At 39.6% G+C, this 12175-nt stretch overlaps 1 long non-coding RNA gene across 1 annotated transcript; it reads left to right on the forward strand.

Annotated features, from left to right (window-relative positions):
* The first annotated feature begins 2875 nt into the window (after positions 1-2875).
* LOC139877765 (uncharacterized) lies at positions 2876-10756 on the forward strand. The gene is made up of 3 exons (XR_011768766.1): positions 2876-3114; positions 9535-9592; positions 10469-10756. It is a non-coding gene; the product is annotated as an uncharacterized lncRNA (long non-coding RNA).
* The last annotated feature ends 1419 nt before the right edge of the window (positions 10757-12175 follow it).

Consider the following 12175-nt stretch of genomic DNA (forward strand, 5'->3'; position numbering starts at 1 on the left):
CTTCAAGGAGCGAAGTACTTCTCGAAGATTGATTTGAGATCGGGTTATCATCAGTTAAAAATGAAGTCAGAAGATATTCCTAAGACGGCATTTCGCACTCGTTATGGGCATTATGAATTCTTGGTGATGCCTTTTGGATTGATGAATGCTCCTGCTGTCTTTATGGATTTAATGAACCGTGTGTTTCACGACTATCTTGATAAACATGTGGTTGTCTTCATTGATGACATCTTGGTGTACTCGAAGTCAAAAGAAGAACACGAATATCACCTACGTATCATGTTGGGAATACTTCGAGAGAAGAAGCTATTCGCCAAATTTTCTAAATGTGAATTCTGGTTGGAGTGTGTTTCCTTTCTTGGTCATGTAGTGTCTGGAAATGGAATTGAAGTTGACCCTGCAAAGATTGAGGCAATTACGAATTGGCCAAGACCTAACTCAGTCACCGAAGTAAGGAGTTTTCTGGGTTTGGCTGGATATTATCGTCGCTTTGTGGAAGGATTCTCAACGTTAGCATCGCCTTTAACACAATTGATTAGAAAGGGTGTGAAATTTGAATGGAATGATGAACGTGAAAAATGTTTCGAAGAATTAAAGAAGAGATTAGTGACTGAACCGATCCTTGTTGTGCCAAAAGGGGCTGGTGGTTTTCAGATATACAGTGATGCTTCTAATAAAGGTTTGGGTTGTGTTCTTATGCAACATGGAAAAGTGATCGCCTACGCTTCAAGACAACTTAAGCCTTATGAGAAGAACTACCCTACACACGACTTAGAACTTGCTTCAGTTGTTTTCGCTCTGAAGATTTGGAGACACTACTTGTACGGTGAGACTTGTGATATATTCACTGATCACAAAAACCTTAAGTACATTTTCACACTAAAAGAGCTTAACATGAGACAGAGAAGATGGTTAGATCTTCTTAAGGATTACGATGCCAACATTGAGTATCATCCTAGCAAGGAAAACGTTGTAGCATATGCACTTAAAAGGAAGAGTTCGGGAAAATTATCATGTCTTACTGCTCAACAAGAAATCATCTTTGACTTAGAACGCCTTGAGGTAGACATATACACTAATCAGATAGGTGGCAGCATCGCCCGTTTGACCGTCGAACCTACCTTAGTGACAAGAATTAAAGAAGCTCAGAAAGAAGACGGGGACTTGTTGGCTATTGTGCAAAACTTGGAGAACAATAAACAACACGAGTTCCGAGTTGATCAACATGAAGTTATTTGGCAAGGTGACAGATTATGTGTTCCTAATGATATAGAGATTCGAGACGCACTATTGGTAGAAGCTCATAGTTCTCCATTTTATATTCATCCTGGTTCTGCAAAGATGTACCGGGATTTGAAGAAACATTTTTGGTGGAATGGAATGAAGAAAGATGCTGCAGAGTTCGTAGCAAAATGCCTACATGTCAGCAAGTGAAGATAGAGCATCAGAGAGCTAGTGCCCTGTTACAACAACTAGATATTCCTGTATGGAAGTGGGATGACATTACTATGGATTTAGTGACGGGCCTACCAAAAACGTTGAGAAAGAATGATGCAATTTGGGTTGTAGTAGACCGTCTCAGAAAGTCAGCTCACTTCTTGGCTATTCGTGAGACGTACTCTGCTGGTCAGTTGGCGGAGATTTTCCAGAAAGAGATTGTCAGACTTCATGGCACTCCGGTGTTAATTGTTTCAGACAGAGATCCTCGTTTTAACTCGCAATTTTGGAAAGGGTTTCAGAAAGCTTTTTGGCACGAAGTTAAAATATAGCACTGCATTTCACCCACAGACAGATGGCCAGTCAGAAAGGACTATTCAGACCTTAGAAGATATGTTGAGGGCATGTGCTTTAGAGTGGACAGGAAGTTGGGACGATTATCTTTGCTTGGTTGAATTTGCGTATAATAACAGTGGGCATGCAAGTATTGGTATGGCACCCTTCGAGATGTTATATGGACGAAAATGTAGAGCCCCTATTTGCTGGAATGAACCCGGTGAAAAAGTAATCGAAGGACCCGAGTTAGTACGAGTTACTAATGAAAAGATGTGGCGAAAAATAAGTTGAAAGAGGCTCGTACACGTCAGAAAAGTTATGCTGACAAGCATCGCAGAGCACTTGAGTTTAAAGTCGGTGAACATGTATTTCTTAAAGTTTCACCTTGTAAAGGTGTTCGTCGTTTTGGCCGTAAAGGAAAACTTAGTCCGAGATTCATTGGTCCTTTTGAGGTGTTGGGAAGAGTTGGTGAAGTCTCGTATCGTCTTGCATTACCCCCAGTGTTGTCTCATGTGCATAATGTGTTTCATGTCATCATGTGTCTACTTTACGAGGCTATAATTACTCTCCACTTCATATCGTTCAATATCCACTTCATAAGATCCGAAAAGACTTGTCATGTGAAGAAGATGCACAAGAAATTCTAGCTCGTGAGGAAAGAGTACTTCGAAATAAAGTAATTCCTTATGTCAAGGTGTTGTGGAAAAATCACTCGGAACGTGAAGCCACATGGGAGCTTGAAGATTCCATTCGGGAACGTTACCCTTCTCTATTTACGTAAGGTTAGATCTATTATATCAACAACAAAAAAACATTTAAAAATTTAAGGATATATAAATAAACTTTACGATGATCGATTTCGGGAACGAAATCATATTTAGGGGGATATGTTATAATAACTCGAACAAAAGTATACTTATAAATTTATAATCATATACCATTACTAATTAACTTATATAAATAATATTATTAGCATTGAAACTAAATGATTTAAATCACAATGAATAAGTAGAATAAAATAAATACGGAGCACTAATGTAGATTATAAGAAAAAATGCAGTTGATTTTTGATTTGGTTTTTGGCTATGTGTAACTCTCCCCACCACTACAACCCTCCAACTCTTATCCCTCATACCCTCCCCCATCCCACCATCCCACCATCCTATCTATTCTATACTCTATATATATAGCATATATGTTTGTATTCTTTCCACATAAAAGAAAATATTCAAAGAAACTAATAATAAGTAAAGCAAACTTAGAGTAGAATAACACAAAAAGGCATTCGGAAGCCGGGAGTTAGCAAATATATTTGGTGTTTCAAATCTTTGAAGAACTAAGGTAAATTCCAAACTAAAAAGAGTAGTTGTATATTAGTTGTTGTTAATCAAAATTTTCGTAAATATATGTTTCAATTCGTAAAACCAAATTCAAACGTTAGTCGATATTATATACGATGATGATGATGATGATACGGGAAGTTCACGTCGTAAAATCGATAACTTTTCTTACAATTCGGGACGTACAAATTTAGGCTAATACCTTTTGAGTGTATTAAGATTAGTTTCCTTAAACTACTTAAGCCATAGAATAGCAATCAAACAAAATAAGTCAAGAAGACATATTAAAACATAAATAGAGCTGGGTTTTGTTCGCATGAAACCGAAAAAAGGCGAAGCAAGCATTATAATCTAATTATCATGTTATAAATTTGGTCCCTAAACTGTATCTACATTTACAAATATGATTTTTTTTTATATTCATAGATTTACATATCGCCCCTTGATACCCATAAATGTTGCTAAAATAAATTAATACGGAGTAACTTGTTTGTTGACTTAAAAAGTGAGACAAATGTCACGGACTTATCTCGATAAGCTCACGTGCGGCACTTAGTCTCTACTAAGTCAGCCTTACTCGGACCTTATAACGATTCAAGTAACCAAAAGAGAAAATATTATAGAACAAGTGGAATTAAAGAAAATACTTATATTGCTTGAGAATGCTTTACAAGAGAGAATGTTTGAGATTTGAGGTGTGTTGTGCCAAATGAGGCCACCCCTATTTATACTACTCGTATCACAAAATGGATGGCTAGGATTAAATACAATGGATGGCTAAGATCTAAGAACTAGAAGCTTCATGTATCTAGATATTTCCATGGACATTCTATACCATTCCATGGAAGAACTCATGGGAAAGTTCTAGTGAACTTCCATGAGGTTCTTGGGCCTTCTTTGATTTTCACATATTGGGCCATAAACTTAGTGGGTTGGGCCATAAAATTGTTGGATTGTGACATTCTCCCCCACCTAAGCTCACGACGTCCTCGTCGTGTGATCCTCGTGATACTTCTTGATTTTGTCTGTGAACTGCCACAATAGGTCTTCGGCCTCCCAGCTTGCTTCACTATCGGGTAAGTTACGCCACTTAACTAGGTATTCTCTATAGCTCGGCACACCTCGTCTTCGTACCGTTCGATGTAACAAGATATCTTCCACCTCACGATCAAACGAAGTCGCAACTGCCATTGGTGCTCGTTTGGAAACTCCTCGTTCTGGTTCTTCCTTGTCCCCATGATAAGGTTTTAGAAAACTTACGTGGAAGACTGGATGAATCTTTAACTTGGGCGGTAGTTGGACTCGATAAGATACGTTCCCAACACGTCCAATTACTGGGAATGGGCCTTCATATCTCCGGATCAATCCTTTGTGCACCTTCCTAAATGTTTTGAATTGTTGAGGTAAAAGCTTCACCATCACTTGGTCCCCAACTTTGAACTCAACATGTCGCCTTTTCTCATCCGCCCATTTCTTCATTTTCTTGGCCGCCTTATCTAGTGATGCTCGGACCAAGTCGGCTTGTTCGTGCCACTCCTTCATCGTTCTATAAGCGGCTGGGCTGCTTCCATCATATGAAGCGGCCAAAGCATTTGGGGTCAAAGGTTGGCGTCCTGTCACCAACTCAAAAGGACTCTTCCCCGTGGACTCACTCCTTTGCATGTTATAAGAGAACTGAGCAATATCAAGGAGCTTAGCCCAATCATGTTGATTTGCACTTACATAGTGTCGAAGATAGAGCTCCAATAGTGCATTCACCCTTTCTGTTTGTCCGTCCGTTTGGGGATGAAAACTCGTGGAGAAATTCAAGTCCGTCCCCATGATCTTGAACAACTCTGTCCAAAAACGCCCTGTGAACCTCGGATCTCGATCACTTACTATCACATGTGGTATCCCCCAATACTTCACCACATTCTTGAAAAATAGTTTTACGGTTTCATCCGCAGTAACTTCGGATGATGCGGCTATGAAGGTACCATACTTAGAAAACCGGTCTACCACGACTATAATACTCCCACACCCTTCCGACTTGGGTAAGCAAGTAATGAAGTCCATGGAAACACTCTCCCATGGTCCTTTCGGTGTAGGTAGCGGGTGTAATAGTCCTCCTGGTTGGCGTTGCTCTATCTTGTCTTGTCGGCATATTAGGTATGTCCGCACGTACGTCTCTACGTCGTCTTCCATCCTTGGCCAATAATAAGTGCCTTCTACTAATGCCAGTGTCCTCTTGATACCTGGATGACCAGCCCACTTTGAATCATGACACTCCTTCAAGATTGTCCGTCTAAGATCACCCCACCTAGGCACATATAACCGGTCTCCTTTGGTGAATAATAGATCACCCTTGAGCCAAAACCTTCGCGTTTTCTCATCTCGAGCCAATCCAACAAGGTTTTTGGCTATAGAATCATGCTCTAATCCCTCCTTTATATGATCTTGAAGGAAGAATTGTGGTTTTGTGATCGCTGCAAACTCCGCCTTACGACTTAGGGCATCAGCTACCACATTGGCTTTCCCAGGCTTATACTCCAACACATAGTCAATTTCGGCTAAGAAGTCTTGCCAACGAGCTTGTTTGGGACTCAACTTCTTTTGGGTTTGAAAATAACTCGTTGCCACATTATCCGTCTTGATCACGAACCTTGATCCCAAAAGATAATGCCTCCATGTCCTCAAACAATGAATAATCGCTGTCATCTCTTTCTCTTGCACAGTGTACTTCCTTTCCGCCTCGTTAAGTTTTCGACTTTCGAACGCGATTGGGTGACCTTATTGCATTAGAACTCCTCCAATAGCAAAGTCCGATGCGTCTTTGTGTAACTCGAATGGAATGGTCACATCCGGAAGTCTCAACACCGGTTCTTCCATGACAGCTCCTTTTAACTCCTCGAATGCTGCTTGACATTTCTCATCCCACAACCAAGCTTTATTCTTCTTTAATAATTCTGTCAATGGAGCCGCTTTCGCCGAGTATCCCTTGATAAAACGACGATAGTAGTTTACTAAACCAAGGAAAGATCGTAAATCAGTCACCTTCGTTAGTGCCTCCCACTCTTGAATTGCCTTGACCTTAGCCCCATCCATGAGTAACTTCCCATTTTTAATTCTATGTCCAAGAAAATCCACCTCCTCTAATCCGAATGAACATTTCTCTAGCTTCACATACAACTCGTTGTCCCTTAGTACTTGAAATACTTGCTTCAAGTGCCTCACATGATCTTCCATGGTGTCGCTATACACGACTATGTCATCCAAGTACACCACGACGAACTTGTCGAGGAACGGGTGGAATAATTTGTTCATCAAAGTACAGAATGTGGCAGGGGCATTGGTTAAACCAAAGGGCATGACTAGGAATTCATAAGCGCCATACCTCGTCACGCATGTGGTCTTAGCCTCATCTCCTTCGGCAATTCGGACTTGATAATATCCCGATCTCAAGTCTAACTTGGAGAAGTATCTCGCCTTCCCAAGTTGATCGAACAAATCAGCAATAAGTGGGATTGGGTATTTGTTCTTGATAGTTACCTTGTTGAGTGCTCGGTAATCTATACACATCCGCAAGGACCCATCCTTCTTTCTTTGAAATAGCACCGGAGCACCATACGGGGATTTTGACGGTCGGATGTATCCCGCATCCAGCAACTCCTTAAGTTGTCTTCGCAACTCCTCCAACTCGGGTGGTGGCATTCGGTATGGGGCTTTGGAAGGTGGTTTTGATCCCGGCTCCAACTCGATCACATGGTCAACCTCCCTCCTAGGTGGTAACTTCTTTGGTAACTCCTTGGGCATGACATCCTTGAACTCATCAAGGACCTTCTCAATTTCCTTGGGTACCTCTAGTTTTCCCTTATCTTCGACCGTCTCTTGCTTTGCTACCGCTAAATAGCATGTCTCATTCTTGTTGTACCCCTTCTTGAATTGCATGGCCGAAAGTGACTTGGATGCACTCTTGCTTCCACGTTCGGTTGACACCATACAAGTCTTCTCACCATCCAAGATACACAGTGAGTTAGCGAACGGTATAGGGAAACCGCGTACCTTATCTAGGAACTCCATCCCAAGTACCAACTTGAAGTCGTCCATAGGCACGACTGAGAGATCAATCATTCCTTCCCATTCTCCAATCTTCACATATACGTCTTTAGCCACCCCACTAATCGGCCTGGCACTCGTGTTCACCGTCTTCATCATGCCACTCTCTTTTGTTTCCTTAAGTCCTAGCCTTTTGGCTTCATCGGTGGAGATAAAGTTATGAGTTGCTCCCGTATCCACCAAAGCTCGTACCCGATCTCCACAAATGTTAATATCTACGAATTGGAGTCCTTTAGCCACTACCTTGGGTATCTCCGTCTTGGCCTTGATTGCGTTGAGGATATGCATTGATCCTATGCACCGCTCCTCATCCTGACAACCCGCCTTTTGAGCTTCCATAGCATGAAGGCTAGCTTTCTTCGGACAATCTCGGGCTCTATGCGGTCCATCACATATGAAACATCCATCATTCTTGTAAGAAGTTTTTATGCTCTTGTTATTCTCGATTGGTGGCTTACGTGTATTATCATTCCTTGATTGGGCGGACTTATCTCCCCCACCTTTCTCATGGCTCACCTTCTTATCTTTTGACTTGAACGAATCTTTCCTATTAGCATGGTCGACTAGTGCCTCCGCTTGAGCAATTGCGGTGGCAAGGTCTTGGACTCCTCGTCTCTCCAACTCCGTTTTAGCCCAAGGTTGCAAACCATCGAGAAAATAGAAGAGAAGAATATCATCGGGAATATCTGGGACCTCCAGGCTAAGGTTCGTGAATTCTTTAATATACTCCCGAATCGTCCCGGAATGATGTAATTTACGTAGACGACTCATCGCATCCTTTTGAGCATTCTTGGGGTAGAATTGATTCTTAAGTTCAGTAAGGAAATCATCCCAAGTATCAATAGTAACCGTACCTTTCTCGATATCTCCATATCGACGACGCCACCATAATGCTGCGGTATCCTTCAGGTAACGAGTTGCCGTCTTGATCTTCATTGCATCATCCACTATGTTGACTCCCTCCAAGTATTGTTCCATCTCCCATATAAAATCATCAACCGCTCGGGCTTCCCGCTTCCCCACGAACGGTGACGGCTTGGGAATGTCCACCTTCAGAGCATTGCATCCAGTGTTTCCACCCCCACTAGCCATGAATCTCAAACAAGAGTTCATGTTGGTTTGTAAATCCACGAGGCGTTGGTGAATAGTGGAGACCTCCCCCTCCATTTCGCCTCGCAACTTCGTAATCTCACCCATGAGCATACCCCTTAAGTCATGGATCTCACGTCGCATGTCAACGTCTAGCACGTTGATTGCACTCTTGCAATCATCTTTCAATTCGTCAAAGTCCCCGTCGAAACCATCCAAACGTTGGTGGACGTCTTCGACCTTTGCTTTCACGCCGTCCATGGATGTCTCTACATCCATGATCCTCTTATCCAAGTTTGCGACAAAGCCTTTGGACGTACCTCGGTTCTTCTTGGCTCCTTGGCGAGTCTCTACCCGACCACGAGTCTCATCACCCATCACACCACTTGTTGCGCTCACATTCTTCTCGGTCTCGGTTGCCATCTCCTTGAATCGACCTTGCTCTTGATACCAAATGTCACGGACTTATCTCGATAAGCTCACGTGCGGCACTTAGTCTCTACTAAGTCAGCCTTACTCGGACCTTATAACGATTCAAGTAACCAAAAGAGAAAATATTATAGAACAAGTGGAATTAAAGAAAATACTTATATTGCTTGAGAATGCTTTACAAGAGAGAATGTTTGAGATTTGAGGTGTGTTGTGCCAAATGAGGCCACCCCTATTTATACTACTCGTATCACAAAATGGATGGCTAGGATTAAATACAATGGATGGCTAAGATCTAAGAACTAGAAGCTTCATGTATCTAGATATTTCCATGGACATTCTATACCATTCCATGGAAGAACTCATGGGAAAGTTCTAGTGAACTTCCATGAGGTTCTTGGGCCTTCTTTGATTTTCACATATTGGGCCATAAACTTAGTGGGTTGGGCCATAAAATTGTTGGATTGTGACACAAAGAACTCATATTTGATTGACTACTTTTAAAGATGAATTATTATTATTATTATTATTATTATTATTATTATTATTATTATTATTATTATTATTATTATTATTATTATTATTATTATTATTATTATTATTATTTAATCAAATAAAAGGACATTACTACTTAGTTGTAGGGAAATAAATGGACTAATATGAAGATACATATTTACTCCATAATATGAAGATATATATTTACTTCATATAATAATGTTGGAACTTAGGAGATCATGACTTTAAAATCATGACATTAAAATTATGACCTTGAAATTAGATGCTAAGTTAGTTATATTATTTCATGTAGCCATTGTTAAGGATATCGGAGAATCTTTCTAACCTTGTGCGCTTAGAGATTTATCAAGGTACGGATGTCCGTACTTTTCTTTCAGCGTTATCTTGATCCGCTTCTTTAATTATATTGTTATCTCTATCGTTATCTCTTGTGCGTTATGATTCTATATATTTGGGTTGGACTAAATGGGATTTAAATTATGGTTGTAACTTTTGAGTAAAACGATTTTTAAGAAAACGTTGTGCGAAAATGATTTTTGGTAAACTTGATGAACTTATATATTTCGAGCGTTCTTAATTCATTTCATTAGGTTCCATATGTATGGTGAAACATAATTCTGGTGTTGGTTGGTATGTTCACTGTACTACCATAGAACCCTAGATTGTAGACAGGAGTTAGGTATACCGAGTCAACTACCTGTGGAGGTACCACAGGCTTGTCATTGTGACAACCAGTGACTTGGCACTAACCGTGGCGGTGTGATTTGTCACAGCGTCTCTACTTTATATTGTGCTCGTGGGAGAGCGGTTGATTTATTTGAGAGGCGTATGGATGCATCCTAGGATATATTATGATATGATTTGTGTAGAGCGGTCGTGTTGTGTAGTGCCATACACACCTTCTGATTAGGAGAACCACCTGGAGTCATGACCAGTGTGTTTTGCGCGATATATGATACTATTTGGCACTGTGGGTGCGATTCTGATATTCTGTTTTGTAGGTGTACTCTGTATAAATAACCCAACCCTTCGTTGCTTCAGCCTTTATTTCATTACTCTGGTGTTGTGGGGTTAATCGATGGAGAATTTTATAAAATAAAAATATTTATTATTCCGTTCATTCTTATTCTTTAAAATATTACTGTTATTATTATATTATTGTTTATATCTGTCAACATCTGCGCACTGAGCTAGTAGCTCAGCCGCATTTTCTTTTCTTGCGGCAGGTAATCAGGTTAAGATGTGATGAGCGTGAGAGCTTCAAGATATGAAGATGCCTTAGATACCTACCTATCTAATGCCTTAGTCTGGACTTATATATTTATATTTCAAAATCCCAAGTTATTATTAAAAACATATTAATGGTTGTGTAAGACATCGGTTATGTATTTAAATAAGACCTTATTATGACTTTGAATATTTAAAAATAAAAGTGACCTCCTGTTCTTGTCTGGAGCGGGGGTGTTACATATAAAAAATAGATAATTGATTTAATTAGTACATGGCTATATACCAAATTATTTCCTAGATACAGTAATAAATCTATATAGTCATGCTTGTTGTAATTTAGTTGTTTATAACAACATTGGTAGCCTAAACTTACTACAAAATTCTAGTAATGAAGGAGTATTATACTAATGAGAGAAATGAGAGAAATAATTCTTGTAAGTATAATGGAGGGTGCAAGTTTTTTAGCTTGCATACATGGGTATTTATGGTACAAAAAATACTATACAATAGGTATCCAATATTGACTATGATTTGTACAAAATTGACTATCCATTAAAGCCTAATATTATAACACTCCCCCTTGGATACCAATTTTGTTTTGTTAGAGATCAACTATAAGTTACTGCCTCGTTAAAAACCTTGGCCAAAGAAAAATCCAGTGGGATAAAAACTTTAGCCAAGGGAAAAAGAGTGCAGCATATATTTGACTCCCCCTCAAGTAGACATTGCTGAGCTGTTACATCTTTTGAACTTGCCTCAAGCCAATATTGTGAACATGCGTTCTGAAAATAGCAGTTGAAAGTGCTTTGGTGAAAAGATCAGCAGAGTTTTTGATGGATTGAACATATCTCATTTCAATCTGGTTGTCCTTAATGAGGTCTTGAGTGTATGAGAAGAATCTAGGAGGTATGTATTTTGTTCGGTCACTTTTGATATACCCTTCTTTCATCTGTGCTATGCAAGTTGCGTTATCTTCATAGATAGTTATTGCACTTTTATCCCGTTCTAGTCCACAAGAATTAGAAATGAGTTGTGTTATTGATCTCAACCAAAAACATTCCCGAGTAGCTTCATGTAATGCAATCACTTTGGCATGATTTGATGATGTTGCAACAAGTGTTTGTTTTTGAGAATGCCATGATATTGCGGTACCTCCATTTAGGAATACATATCCAGTTTTGAGATTTAACTTTATGTGGATCAGATTAATAACCTGCATCTGTATAACAAAAACAAATCCCGTTTCGATTTGTTAGAATAAAATAATTTTAAGTCAGCAGTTCCTCAAGGGTATCGAAACATGTGTTTGATCCCATTCCAGTGTCATTTGGTAGAAGCTGAGCTGGATCTTGCCAACAAATTAACTGCAAAAGAAATGTCAGGTCTTGTACAATACTTAAAAATCCCAATTGCACTAAAATATGGAACTTCCAATCTGTTAAGATCTTCATGATCTTCACAGGGATGAAATAGATCAGTGTCAATATTGAGTGATCTAACAACCAATGGTTTTGTCTTTTAAAAAAAATATTTTAAAAACTTTTCGGTATAAGTTGTTTGATGTTCAAGTAAACCATTAGGCATATGTGTGATGACCCAGAAATTTCCGACAAAATTTAAACTTAATCTTATTATGATCTCGACATGATAAGCAAAGTCTGTAATGTTGAGTCTCAAAAATTATTGAACTGGTTATATGAAAT

Source organism: Rutidosis leptorrhynchoides, chromosome 11 (assembly GCF_046630445.1).
Source record: "Rutidosis leptorrhynchoides isolate AG116_Rl617_1_P2 chromosome 11, CSIRO_AGI_Rlap_v1, whole genome shotgun sequence".
NCBI lineage: Eukaryota > Viridiplantae > Streptophyta > Magnoliopsida > Asterales > Asteraceae > Rutidosis > Rutidosis leptorrhynchoides.